We start from the raw sequence: 15,096 nt of genomic DNA, 5'->3' as shown, positions 1-15,096 counted from the left end.
GGGGTATGGGGGCCTGACCTTTCACAGGTAGGCAGACTTGAAGCTCCCCGGGTTAAGCCTCATGTCGCTTCTCTTCGTATTTTCTTTGCTCTTGTTTGTATTCGAAAGGCATTTGAGTAACTGGATCTAGGCGGATCACTCACCGCTCTCTGAGAGAAAATGTCCCTATTTTCCTAAAAGGTTCTGGGTGATTAACTTCTTCACAGTGCACTCACCCACCCCCCTCTTGATTTCTTTCTCTTTCTTTAAGCTACATCTTCCCGCCCCCCCTTGCTTTGGGTTCATCTGACAGTTTGGCCCTCAGCCTTGGCGAAGGGAAGGGATTTGCTACCAGATGAGAACGTTAAGGAGAGGCTGTGAGATTTGCCCCCCTCCCCAATATGGTTGTCTGGTAACTACTTTAACAGGAAGGGAGAAATTTACAAATATTTTAGCTGACACTCACTCACACTTTCGTCCCTGATCACACTTTGCTGGCCCACGGCCTGAAGTTTTTCAGACAAGCATCACAGGACTTTCTCTTCATTTCGTCTGTTCTCCAAAATAGGGACCCTGGCTTGGTGACACCTTGTGTATGTACCTTTGCCCAATATTATCGTTCTGGAACCAAGCAGGAAAAATAAACTTCAATTAGGCGAAAGTTTGTGTATTTGCTCTTCTCTTAGCAGAGTCGGGTGTTTGGAGACTGCGTGAGAGAGCGGTGTGTATTCAGGAAAGGAACAACTGCTTACGTTGTCGCTGGGTTGACTCCAATCCCCCCCTCCTGAAAAAGCTTTGGTCTCCTCTCCCGAGTCTCCATTTAACGTTGACAACCCAGCGGCGCTCCCTAATGGCCCAGCGGGTTGCACAAATTGGCAGTGAGCTGAGATATTATCAGGACAACACCCCATTGAGCAGGTTCTTGAAACGCAGAAGTGGAGGCCCTTTCTCCGGGCCACTGGGCGCCTGTGGCCTTTCCACCAATCAGAGCTGGAGGTTGCAGTGGCCACCTGTTGTCTCGCAAGAGTACATCTTTTAAGTTTCACTATTAGTATTTAACAATGGCGTGGAGTGCAGCATCTGGCCACAGGCGAGGAGCAGCCTGCTGATCTGAGGTACCAAAAAAGAAACTATATTTTTTTTCCAGATAGTTGTTAAAAGGAGCCCCCAAAAGGCTGGGAAGCGGAGTTTTTCTTTGCACACTCACATTCCTCACCTTCTGCTCATTCTGTCGTGCATCTGGAGTAATCTGAGCTTGATTACAGAGGATGAAGCAAAGTATAATCAAAGTTACATAGAGACTGAACCTGAAGTTGTAATCAGACCTCGAGGATCAGGAATACAAATATTCGCACTGGAAACCCCACTAGCTGCGAGACGGGGAATTGCATGTGGGCGCCTGCGTGGCACTGAACGTTGAGCTGTGGAGACTAGCAACTGAGGGGACAGCCTTCTCCCAGGAGGCTCCCAGGAGGCTGAAATGCCCGCTGCTAGGGATACCACCTCCCGGCCATTGTTGTGGGAAAGGCTTGCTCTTAAACCCCCCCCCTCCCTGTCACAATGCAAATGTCTTGGGGAAGGAAACAATATTCGGTCAGTCAATATTTTAAGATGATGATGATTTAGGAAGTAATGTAAGCGAAAGTTCTGAGTGTAGATCTTGATTAAGGAGAGAGGAAAAAAGAAACTGATGAGTCTGAAGATACATATGTTGAGGCACTTTGAATGAAAAAAATCACTAGAACAGAAACAGTCATTTGGGAAGGCTGCATACCGACCACGCGATTTTGCCCACAGTCGGTCTCCGTGCACTCAACAGATACTTTTTGCATGCTTCCTCTGTGCTGGACACTGTTTTAGGCACTTGTGAATGATAAAGAGGAGCCCAAAGTGACACACATGGAAGCCCTCAAAGGAGAATTGGACCCATCACACTCCTACACACACACACACACACACACACACACACACACACACATACATAGTCACCCGCATGCAGGTACACATGCCCTGTCCCATCCAGGTACCTGGAGATCCCGTCATGACATGGCTACTGCTGCTATGGGGAGAAACAATCTGACAAGCAAATTTGCATCATGGTATTTGTAAAAGAAAGCTCCAGGAAGGGGGCCAGACACTCTGCTCAAGAGCCCAAGCAGGATCACTGCTGTATCCCAAGAACCTTGGACCACGCTTGGTACTTAGGTGGTTTGCAATAAATAAATATTCATTTAAGAAAGGAAAGTGAGAAGGAAGAACAGGGGTGGGGGGGAGGGAGAGAGAGGGAGGGAAGAAAGACGGATGTTTTTGTAGTGGAATATCCCTCCCAGGGAACCGGGTCAAGGTAAGATTTGAAAAGAGTGAGCCCAACACTTCTGATTTGGAGAAGAACAAACTACCTGAGGGTTGGGAGAAGAGAGCCTTTTGCACCCTGCTGTTTTAGATCTTTTGTATACATTAAAACTAGAATTATATGTTGTTTCATTTAGAGCTGTTCTAATTAACCATTGCATTCAGAATGCCCCCCAATTTTAAGGGTGCCAGTGGATTTGAAGCCCATCCATTAAAAACTTAGAATGATGCTTTTAAAAATTTAATGCAATTGTAACTGTCATGCTATTTGTCATCGTAAGAGTGTCACCTTTTTCAGGCTGTCAGCGTTTTGTTTCTGAAATGCCACAGACAAAGGCTTCCTTTGTACTATGTTAGCCTTGAATTTGAAGAAACCTCCAAGAACATATCTTAAATATGCTTTGAATTTATGCTGCACGGTGCTAACGGTCATTGAGTTAGAAGAGGGCAGTACAAGAATCAGTTCTGAACCCAAAATACAACTTCTGGGCATAAGAAAATTCCTGTAAGGTTTTTATATGATTTGGGTCCAAAACGTCTGTCTTATTAGCTTGATGTTTGTAACTGGATAGTTGGTGTCGTCCAAGAATCTCTAAAAAATGGGGGGGGGGGGGCGGAAATACACAAACTTTACATAATAGGAACACCATTTTTACATCTTGACAGAACTCAAAAACTTTATTTCTCTACTTTATCTGGCTCCAAAATTAAGCAAGAAAGTCCCCATGAGGACTGCATTTAAACTTGCTGCGTTTTATAACTAAAGATCTGAGACTCCCACTTTTAGGGATCTATGAACAGTAATTTAACCTGTGTTCTGCTTCCTCAGTTGAGATGAGGATTGTATTAAACATTACATACAGTTTAATTTTCTTGAGTTTTGGTCATGAAAAGTTCTAGCCAAATATTATAATCCTTGTTTGCAATATGTAATGCAACCAAATTAACAGCAGCTCCAAGTGGAAATTAGCAGGGCCAGAGCTACTCAAGTTTCTTTTCTTTTCCCATAATAACAGCTAATGTATTATATTCATAAAATGTCTTATACTTGGTTTTATCTCTGAATTGGGCTTCACGTCATAAAGCATAGCATTTCTATCTAGCATGGGTTCTTAGTGTCTGTATTAACTCATCTCCATGAAATTTAAGAGAGTTTCATGCCGAGAATCAACTCTTCACGTTCATAGTCTAAATCACATGCAGATAAAATCAAGTCAGGACCTACCAAGGCTCTCACAATAGTGAATGTACACATGGTATAGAGGAAGCATTCTGACCTTGGGGCCCTCATTACACGTCTCCAGCGCAGGCTTGAAAACTAATCACCAGGAGAGAGTTTCACACAGGAATTATAGTGTGAAAATAATCCCCAAGCACTGTCATTGTTAGTTTCAGTTTTCAGTGAATCCAAACTTTTCTGGTCTGGAAATGTGAATTATTTTTATAGTTTTACTTAGGTCAAGAAATACAGACACATGAGCAAATGGGGAAAAAAATAAGCAAACTTTTCATTCATGGTAATAAATATATTGTTATGTATATGAGGTTGTTTCTCGTATTACAACCAAGTTTGGCCATATTGGTTTCTGTGCTACCAGGCACAAGAAGAGCTCTAGAAAACAAATCATTTTCCCAGCTGAGTATGACTTTAACTAAGAATAGATACACCCATAGGTTCTGACAGATATATAGTAATTATAGAATGGTAACCCCCAAAACCTTAGTAGCAAAAAAAGTACTGAGCTGAGAACTCATTCCTGGAAATGTAGCAAGTATTTGCTTGCGACCTAAGTAGCTCTTCAATAAAGCTATTTTAAAAACCAATACACTCCACACAATCAGGAGGTGTGCAATTTTCAGTGTGTTTACACCCTGCCTTAAAAAAATATATCCTGTGTTCACAGAAATCCTAAACTGTTGTCCTGCCTGTTTTCTGAAATGTATTCTATTTCTTCTAAAGTGAAAGAATGACCTCTTTTGCAGGAACAATTTTCAGAGACAGCGTGTTTATCGAATGGTTTCTCTGCTTTCATAAAAACAATTTATTTTCACTGAACTCTTCAAGATAAGCATCAAAGCCAGGAAGAATGTACAATGAAGTTTATAATTACACTCCAGAAACAAATACTGGGTAGTTTTTATTTTGCTCGAGTGAAAAAGGTTTCTTTTCCCCCAAAGAGACAAAGGTAGTGATGGGGGAGGAGGTTTATGCAGGAGTGGAAATCAGGAAGCTCAGAGGATTTCCAGCAAGAGGGGCCCTGCAGTGTCGCCCACAAAGCCCACTGGCTGAACAATGAAAGCTGAGGACCCAGAACTCTCTTAGCGATGGGTGGGGGTCAGTACATTTTTTAATTCTTCACCAAAGGACAGCTATTGGGGCCTTAAGGAGAGAAAAATCATCAGACAGATATTAATTAACTCCTTCCATGACAGATCTATATACCATTGTACATAAATATCTCCCATAGTTGGAGCCTCTGATGACATCCTTTCTTTGATAAGCACCATGTTTCTAGGTTTAATTTATAGGGCGTGTTATTTTTAATAACCATAGAGCAATAAAATGGTAAAAAAAAAAAAAAAACCGAGAAAAGAACTGAGTCTAATAAAGATTCTGTTTCTTACGAATTGGGAAACCATTGCATTTTGATCACAGAACAGCCAAGGACTAGCAGCAAAATAACCTCCCCTAATTTACGTAGATCTGTGCGTGCCAAACAGACGAGTGTTTGCTTTTCAAGTAATAGTGCAGGTGCGTATCCTGCAGTAACGAAATCTCTAACTCATCAAACCGTTTCACCAGAGTGGGACATGCCCTCTTTTCTGGAACTGTTTCAAGCTTTCTCCCCAGCATTCCAGCCACCTGTTTATGGAGTTCATCCTGGGGAGTAGATGCATGGAGTTAGAAACAAGAAAATGAAAATAAATGACCTTGTTTGTTATTTATAACAAAGAAACTCAGCAAAATTAATGCCCTGGAGCTTGACCTCTTGACCTGGGAGAAAGAGCCACCTCATGGCTTTGTGGCCAATGAACAATAGTCCGGCAGCTCCCATTGTCCAGCTAGGCTGACTTTTGGATGGTCATGAAAGCCATATATCCAAAATATTAAATGTTTTACAAGTTAGATTACAGGATTTGCCTTTTGTTTTGTTTTGTTTTTTTAAAAAAAAATAAAACATGTTTAAAGAAGCGAAGCTAGTTAGCAAAAGAGCTTTTCTGTTTAAGGTGAACAGGTAAAATCATGTTGTTTTATCTACTCAGTGTGTCCTGTGTCAACAGCATGTTGAAGAAAAGGAAAATATTAAAAGTTTCGAACCAGGACTCTGAGAACTGAAAAACGGTTACGTATATAATAGAAATCAAATAGAAAGATGGGCTTGGCAAGTGGTTCAGGGAAAACATCGTGTTTCCTCCTTTTACGACTCTCAGTGGGAAAGGAGAGTGCAACTTCCTTCTGTTACATAAATGCAGTGTGGATGGTGTCCCCTAGAGTTGTTCAGTGAAATAGCACCGCCTTTCCCTTCTTCCACTTACCTCAGCCCACACCCCAGAAACCCAGGGCAGGCAGGAAATGAAGGCTCTTCAGAACTGATGCCTGCTTGAAACATCTTGAAGCAGAATCTCTAGTAAAAATGACACCCTCCTACCTTGGGTAGCTAGTCCTAAGGCTGGCCTCTGCCACCACCTACTGCCTTCCTTCCTGCTTTTATTTCCTTCCCTCGTTCACCTACAACACATCCCATGAGTGTCTTGGATTCTTCTAGACCTTAAATCACAAAATCCAAATTTAATTTTTCACCTCATATTGCTTATTTATTGCTCTATCTGTCCAGTGCTACTATGCCTTTAACTGTTTTATTTTTCCCCAGGAGCAAATAGCTGGTTTTTTTTAAGGATTCTCTACTGTTCCTCAAATATCTTTTTCACTATAAAATGAAGCCAGTTTCACAAGCTACACAGATCACCATGCAGACACTACCCCAAGTATTATAGGCCATCCCTCCTCCCCCTTTTTTCTTTTTTGACCCCAAGGGGTGGTTCAGCACCTTTCACTGGGGATGCTACCTTCATATATCCAGAGAGAGCCCTACAACCCCTTTTTGTTTTCTCACATACCCACAAAGCAACAAAAAAATTATAGCCATAAATGGTCCAACTTTCTGGCTAGCATCTGTGGGACTAGCCAAAGCTCAGTCCCAGGGAAAAGACCTTCAGGAAATTTTTGCATTTAACTGGTCTAAAGAAACCCATTCCGCTGTCCAGAGCCACATGTCAGCTCTTGTTTAACTGAAAGACTCTCTTAATCTAGGAACATCACCAAATGATTTCCCACTGTGAGCTTGAAGTACCAAGTACCTGCGCTTAGTGGGAGAGATAGGGTAGAACGTTATTACTCCATCTTACCGAGAACTGAAACTCACATCATTTATTGTTCAGATTTTTACTATGCCTTTCTACATACCTGGTGCTAAATTTCCAGAAATGGAAACAAGTGTGATCCCTGTTCACACAGTGAAGATTATAAGACACAGGGAAAGTATTATAATGATGAAAAAATTTTTTTCTTACTTGTTTTTGGCCGTGCTGTGCAATGGCATGTGGGATCTTAATTCCCCGACCAGGGATCAAATCTGTGCTCCTTGCAGTGGAAGCGTGGAGTCTTAACCACTGGACTGCCAGGGAAGTCCCAGTGATCAAATATTGTCATCAGGGTCAGAGGAGAAGCATTCCCTCCCTAATGTAGCCAACAAACGTTTATTCACAGATATGATTGCAGATAACATGTTGGGGTGTTGCTTAGAGAAGGGAGAGATTGTTTGAGATCAGGATCATCAGGGGAAGCTTCACGGAGAAAACATTTGAAAGCAGGAAGCTTTGGGGGGAGGCAAGAGGGAGGAAAAAGTGTCCTGGGGAGGGAGCTTTTGAACACACAGTCATTAAAAAGAAGAGCTCATGTGTGTGGTGGGGACATGGGGTTGTGTCAGCCATCTCTTGGATAGATGATGCTCCAGTAACAAATAACCCCTAATATCTTAGTGGATAACCACTACAAAAGACTGTTTCTCACCCACATTTTTTTCTACCAGCAGCCACATTTTCACTTCAGGGCCAAAGCTGACACAGAAGCTTGTATCTGGTCTTGTGGCAGAGAAAAAAGAGGTAGTGGAAGCATGCTACGCCTGTCGAAGCTTCTGCTCACATCACTTCCAGTCACTTTTTACTGGTCAAAGCAAGTCAGATAGTCAGATGGCCAAGCCTGATGTCAACGAGACAGAAAGTACGGTACTCCCATAGGGAATGGTCTGATACGGAGGGGCCCCCAATATTTTGAGAAAATGCAATCAGCGACAAGGGAAGAGTTTTAAAGAGACTTATCAAATGTCTCAGGCAGCAAGTTAAGATTGTTTAGCCAGAGCAGTGAGTGAATATTGAAGAACTTGGTGAGATAAGACGCTGGGAAGTTGTAGGGGGGAAGAGGCAGGATGAGAATGTAATGGAGGTTTTTTTTGTTTTTTTTTTTTTGCAGTACGCAGGCCTCTCACTGTTGTGGCCTCTCCCGTTGCAGAGCACAGGCTCCGGACGCGCAGGCTCAGCGGCCATGGCTCACGGGCCCAGCCGCTCCGCGGCATGTGGAATCTTCCCGGACTGGGGCACGAATCCCTGTCCCCTGCATCGGCAGGCGGATTCTCAACCACTGCGCCACCAGGGAAGCCCGGTAATGGAGTTTTGAAGCCCAGGCAGCTGAGTTAGATTTCATGCAAGAGTCTACGTGGAGGATGACATGAAAACATGGCTGGGTGCTCTGATCTAAAATTTGCTTTGACTCATATACAGCAGCCTTATTTAACATTTAATGAGTTTATCCTGTGTGCCAGTTGTGGTGCGATGTAGACATTTGCATATGTATATTTAAAATTTTAATCCTCATGACATCTCTCTGAAGTAGATAGTATTATTCCTTTTTTTTTTTTTAAGTTGAAGAAGTAAGCTCGCAGAGGTTAAATGACTTGCTTAAGGACACAGAAGGAGCATGTAGGAGAGCCATGATGCAAATTGAGGTCTTTTCTTTCTACTGCATCACTGCAGGGCAAAGAAATAAAAATGCCACCTTTCTTTAGTATTCACTTGTTATTCTTTATCTTCTCCTTAAACCCACAGTCTGAAAGCAATGTTAACATGATACTTTTTCTCCTCAAGCAGAAGCTGTCATTAAAATGCTGTGTCTATAACCACTCCTTGCATAGAACAACTTTATAAGTGACTAAAGAAGAAACAAATCTTTACTTGAGTTTATTTATTATAAAATCCTATGGCAGAGACAGTTACCGTTTTCAAAGTGTTCATGTGCTGCCCCCTCCTCCAACCAAATATTTCCCAACCCTTTTTGTCATTAAGCAAGGGGTCATGTGATCATTTCTGGCCAATGGACCGTGAGCAGACATGTGTCACTTCCAGGCTGAGACAATTAAGAACTGACATGCATCCTCCCTATTTCTCTTGCCCTGCTGTGTTGTCATTGGAGACCAGGTGTTTCAAATGTCCTAGGTGGAAGCTAGAGGAGGGCCATTCACGCCTCAGAATTTACATGAACAAAAACACATCTTTATGGTTTTGAGCCAAATCAGTGTTTGTTACTGCAGCATAGCCTAGCCTATCCTGATCAATACAGATCCCCCTGACTTTTAAGTGACACAAGGAAAGGCACCGTATCTGTCTCGATTATTCCCAGATCCCTACTGCTGAATACAGGGCCTGACTGCTCCATGGTATGTGCTCACGAAACATTGGTGAAGGATAATGAATGAATCCCAAATTGAGTATGGTCCCTATATGCTATTTGTTTAAGCCACCTGTGAACTGTTTTTGAAAACGAGCTGTTGATCAGTCTTCCTGAAATACCATTGCATCTTGTCACTCCTCAGATTAAGATCTTACTATGTAGTGAATCAGTTTTAAACTCCTCTCCCCAACATGCAAGGTCCTCATAATGTGACCTAGGTTCCTATGATTTTACATCTCTGATTTTATATCTCTAATCTAGTCTATCATTACTCACTGACATGTGCCCACTAGTCATTCTTCCATTGTTCCAGGAGTAAATATGTTCTTGAGCAAATTATTTGAAGTCTCTGAGCCTCAGTTTCTCATTCTTGTAAAATGTAGCAGATGAGAGAATGTAGACAAAATTTTTAAATTATGCAAGATTATGAAAATACGAACATCCAAACTTATTTTTATTTGTTTTTGTTTGTACACATTAACAAGATCAATAGATTAGAGGAGAGATATTAAAGAAGTATTTCTATTTCAGCAACATATCTGTCAAATTTTTCCATAATAATCTTGTACATACAGTTGTGATCTAGGGAACATTGGTAAAAGGAACCAGAAAGACACTGTCGGTTACCTACTCCAAATTCACTTCCCCTTCTTTTTGCTTAACCCTGCCTCCGTTTTATGTAGGCCTTTTCCTCCTCCATGGAGCCAAAATCATTCAGGGTTGATCCTATCACGATGTCCCCATTTTTCACTGCTAGTGATTAGTTTCGTCATTGGCTGGTACGCATTTCTGTTTGATGAGATGTGCAAAAGAGTGCAGGAGGGCTTCTAAGAAGCGTTTCTTTGCTCTTAAAAGGAAACACTCAAAAAGATATAATAATTTCTTCTTCTGGACTGTGTCATGTCTGGAAATGTTGCAACCATCTTGTCAACGTGAAGGGATCTAGCCTAAGGTCAGAGCTGACATATTGAGATAAGAATGGTGAAGCAGAAACATGCAAAGAACATAGATTCTTGACAATGTCATGAGTCACTGAATTAACCAACCCTGGAGCTCTTTTTCCTCCTGCTTTCTAGTTATGTGAAATAATGTATATTCCATCCTTTGAGCCAATTAAGTCTAAGTCTCCTGTTACTGAAAGCAGGGACACCCACCTAACTTGCTGAATTAGTTTGTCAGGATTGCCGTATAAAATACAAAAAACTGGGCGGCTTAAACAACAGAAATGTATTTTCTCACAGTTCTGGAGGCTGGAAGCACCAGATCAAGGTGTTGGCATGTTTGGTTTCTCCTGAGACTTCTGTCCTTGGCTTGCGGATGGCCAGCCTCATGCTGCCTCTTCTCATGGTCATCACTCTGTGCTAGGGCATCGCTGCTATCTCCCTGTATGTCCTAATCTCTTCTTACAAGGGCAAAAGTCAGATGTGTTACAGACCACCCTAAAGTCAGATGTGTTACAGACCACCCTAAAGGCCTCATTTGAACTTAGTCACCTCTTTAAAGGCCCTATCTCCAAATACAATCACATTCTGAGGTACTGAGAGTCGGGGTTTCAACATATGGATTTTGGGGGGAAGCACAGTTATAAGATTTGCTCAAGCCAAACAGGAGTTTATTTTCAAACTATAGAAAAATTCACAGAATCGAAGTGCAGGTTATAAAGTTAGCCCTCATGGGAACTGAGAAGCCAACAGATAGCTATTCTTTTCATCTTTTTCCTGCTTTCTGTTCTCAAACTTCTATTTCTCTCAGCATGCATGCTTTGGTTCTTTTTTTTCTCCCTAAACATCAGCCCCCCACTCTTCTGCTTGGTCCATCATAGATGGTCCACAAGAGTGGCCTCAGGCCCCAAGTCACATGACTCTCCTTAGAGCTAACAGACTCAGGCTCCATGCCTCTTTTGAAAATCTTTCAGTTTTATTGAGATACAATTGACATATAGCATTGTATAAGTTTAAGGTGTACAATATAATGATTATATGTGTGTGTGTGTGTCTGTGTGTGTATATGTGCATATATATGTATATATATAGTTGACTCTTGAACAATGTGTGTGCTAGGGCTCTACTCTCCTGCACCCCTCCCCCAGTCAAAAATCTGCATACTGCTATCTCTGCCTCCAAAGCAAAGGAATTGATAAATGACTCACCCACCCAAAGGCAGGAAGCTGAAACAGTTTGGATAGAATCAGGACTCAAACCCTAGTTCTTTCGATGCCACATATTGTGATCTCTAATCAAACTCAAACTTTTCCCCACACTTAGTTAACTTAAAAGATCTGTAAAATGATATTACAGGTACTATATTTGTTGAAAAAAATCTGTGTATAAGTGGACCTGTGCAGTTCAAACCCAAGCTATTCAGGGGTCAGCTGAAAATACATTGTGAAATAATTACCACAATATATTTACTTAACATCCTTCACCTTACGTAGTTACAATTTTTTTCTTTTGCTGAGAACTTTTTTTTTTTTTTTTTTTGCGGTACGCGGGCCTCTCACTGTTGTGGCCTCTCCCGTTGCGGAGCACAGGCTCCGGACGCGCAGGCTCAGCGGCCATGGCTCACGGACCCAGCCGCTCCGCGGCATGTGGGATCTTCCCAGACCGGGGCACGAACCCGTGTCCCCTGCATCGGCAGGCGGACTCTCAACCACTGCGCCACCAGGGAAGCCCCTGATGAGAACTTTTAAGATCTACTGTCTTATCAATTCTTTACCAAACTCTTGAGATAGAAAATCTGATTGGCCCAGTTTGCTCATCCTTAGTCCAATCTAATGTGGCCAGGTACATGAAGGTTGGGTGTTATGGTCTGTGACTTAGTTCACCAAGGAGAAGATTTGAATGGGAATAAAATATTTGGTAGCTCTAGTGGAACAAAGGAAATGTGGACGGGTTTATTCTCTAGTCAGGTGGATGTTAAGTAGATCGATGATCATACACAAAGGATGTTGATTTATTATTGACAACCTGAAGAACCCGTTAGTAAAGTCTCACTTTGTTCTGTCCCTGATTCTGATATAAAAAATTTTTTCCAACATTTTCATAAATAACTTAGATTAGGACATAGAACACATGGCTACTGAATTTTCAGTTGACAAAATGATGGAAGCGTTAGTTAATATAGTTGGAGACAAAATTCAGACTCAAAATAATCATAAAGGACTAGAAACCTGGGTAGAATGAATAAGTTGAAAATTATCTCAGATGAGTATTCACTTCCAAATATGGATTTCAGTATTCACTTGAAAAGCAATGGAATGGAGTTTTCAGATCGAGCCTTTATATAAATTGTAGCACCCTATATGGGTCTGTATCTCTCTCTCTCTAAGAAGGAAGTTCTTTTTAAGTTAGTTGCATGCCAAAGTTAGTTTGGAAAAGTCAATGTTTTCCTAGAATTGGAAGAGTCCTATAATTTTGGTTTCCCTGTTACCAAGTAGATAACAAGAAGCAGTAAGTACGTTTGTGTCCCCACAGGTAACGCACCAACGTAGAAAATCACTGAACTAAGAGGTGCCTCCCTAATGTAGCTTAGTAGGGAGAAGCTACTGTAATACAGCATGAGTCTAACCATAATACCCTCTCTCCACGTACAACTTGATATTCTGTAACCTTGGCTTTCTTAAATTAAGAAACAGAGATAAAGACAAGCCCACTTTCCAGCTGCTTTGTCTTTTATGCCATTTTTGTTTCTTTAATTTTTTAAATGACTTTATAATTTCCCCTTATATATGAATATACCCTCATTGAAAAGTGAAGCCCAAACATTACAAAAATATCTAGTATAAAAAATGAAATAGGGACTTCCCTGGCAGTCCAGTGGTTAAGACTCCGTGCTTCCACTGCAGGGGACAGGGGTTTGATTCCTAATTGGGGAACTAAGATCCTGCATGCTGCACAGCACAGCCACCAAAAAAAAAAAAAAAAAAACAAAGAGTGAAAAAAAGAAGAAAAGAAATAGTGCATAATGGGTAACCAATGTAAATGGTTAGGTGACTCCATTTCCAGATTATATTTCTGTGAATATTCTAACAAATTATTAATATTTTTATTTTATTGAGTATAGGCTCATACTACACATGTTCTTTTATAACTTCCTTTTCCCATGTAACAATATGTCTTGACGCCTGTAATGGTAGTCTTGTTTGCTGTACACTAATCCATCACCCAAGGACAATTAGAAAAGCCAGACAAAATATTTGATTGATTTGGGTTGAAGGCATCAAAGAGCTACCAAGCCTGCAAGGATTTGAGGTGCTAAGACCCTTGAGAAAAGGCAAGAGCAAAGATGTGAGTTCAATATTCAGTCTGCTTTCCCTCTCAAGGCCCTTATCTGATTCACAAGCAGTGTCTGGATCCGAGAAGCTGAGCAATACCTCTGGCAGTCTTACAATACTGAGGAGGAAAATGGGAGTTTTTCCAAATAAGGAAAAGCATCCCATGTTTTCAGTTGGCATCAACAAAAGGCTATATCATAGAAATAGAGGTGAACCAGAAATAAACCAGCCCTCACAAAGAGTGAACTCCAGTTTTAATCAACTCAATCCCTGATTGGATTAGGTGATTTGCTTCTACTCAGTTTGCTAGAAATAAAAGCAAATCTTCTTTGTAAGAAAATAAAGTTACCCAGAGTCTCAAATTATCTTAATTTTTAAAAAATAAACAACACCTGGCAGTCCAGTGGTTAAGTCTTTGCCTTCCAATGCAGGGGGTCGGGGAGCTAAGATCCCACATGCCTGGGGGCCAAAAAACCAAAACATAAAACAGAAGTAATATTGTAACAAACTCAACAAAGACTTTAAAATGGTCCACATCAAAAAAAAGATAACTAAATAAAATAAAATAAATAAAAAAATACAACATCTGGTATCTAATTTGAATCTACCAGTCATTTCAGGAGGCAAAGCCACATGGCTGAATAGAATGATAGAGTGTACAGACACAGATACTAGGGTTATTAGACATGAACTTAAAATAATCATGATTAATACCTAAATGAAATTAGACTTTCAAGAATTATACTTTAAAGAATCAGAATTTCAGCAGAAAACTGGAAATTATAAAAAAGGAAATAAAAACTATAATTTAAAAATAACAAATTAATAAATCAGATAGATTCAACAGTAGTTTAGGCACAGAGAAAGGGAAGATTAGTGAACTGGATGCGATGTGAGACTAAAATAGCTGAACTAAGGCCGAGAAAGGAAAGAAAAAAGATGAATGCAGTTGAGAAGCTAGTAGACACATGGACGTGGTTTTTCTAAAAAGATATTTAAGTATAGTCTCAAAAGATGAGAAAAGAGCAAATGGAGCAGAAATAACATGAAGAAACAATGGCTAAATTTTTTTCAAAACAAATAAAAGATGCCAATCTACAGATTAAAGAAGGACTTTGGACCTCATCTAAGATAAATATAAAGAAATGAATACTTAGCACATTATAATAAACATACTAAAAACTAGGACGAACAGAAAAATCTTAAAAGAAAGAAACGTACTTCTTTTAAAGGAGTAACAATTAGACTTACAGGTGACTTCAAAATGAAATGTCATAAGACAGTGGAATAACATATTCAAAGTGCAGAAAGAAGATAACTGCCAACCTAACATTTTAAAAAGAAAGCTTCAAAAACAAAGTCACAGTATGTAAAGGTATCAGCTCTTCCCAAATATTTATGCAGAATAAATGCAGTACCAATCAAAATCTCAGTAGATACTTCTTGGAAACTGAGAAGTTGACTTTAAAATGTCCAAGAATAGCAAGACCATCTTGAAAAAGAAGAGGTGGAAGGAGTTACACTACCAGAGCACAATATTTATTATAAAGCCATAGTAATTAAGACAGTGTGGTATTGGTGTGAGGACAGACAAATTGACCAAAGGAGATAATTGAGGGTCCAGAAGGAGACCCACACACATATGGACACGCTTTTTATGAAAAAGGTGTCACTGCAGAGCAGTGAGAAAGGATGGTCTTTTCAGAAA

This window comes from Tursiops truncatus, chromosome 19 (genome assembly GCF_011762595.2).
Source record: "Tursiops truncatus isolate mTurTru1 chromosome 19, mTurTru1.mat.Y, whole genome shotgun sequence".
Lineage (NCBI taxonomy): Eukaryota > Metazoa > Chordata > Mammalia > Artiodactyla > Delphinidae > Tursiops > Tursiops truncatus.
The sequence above is the reverse complement of the archived record's forward strand: the minus strand, read 5'-3'. Positions refer to the sequence as shown.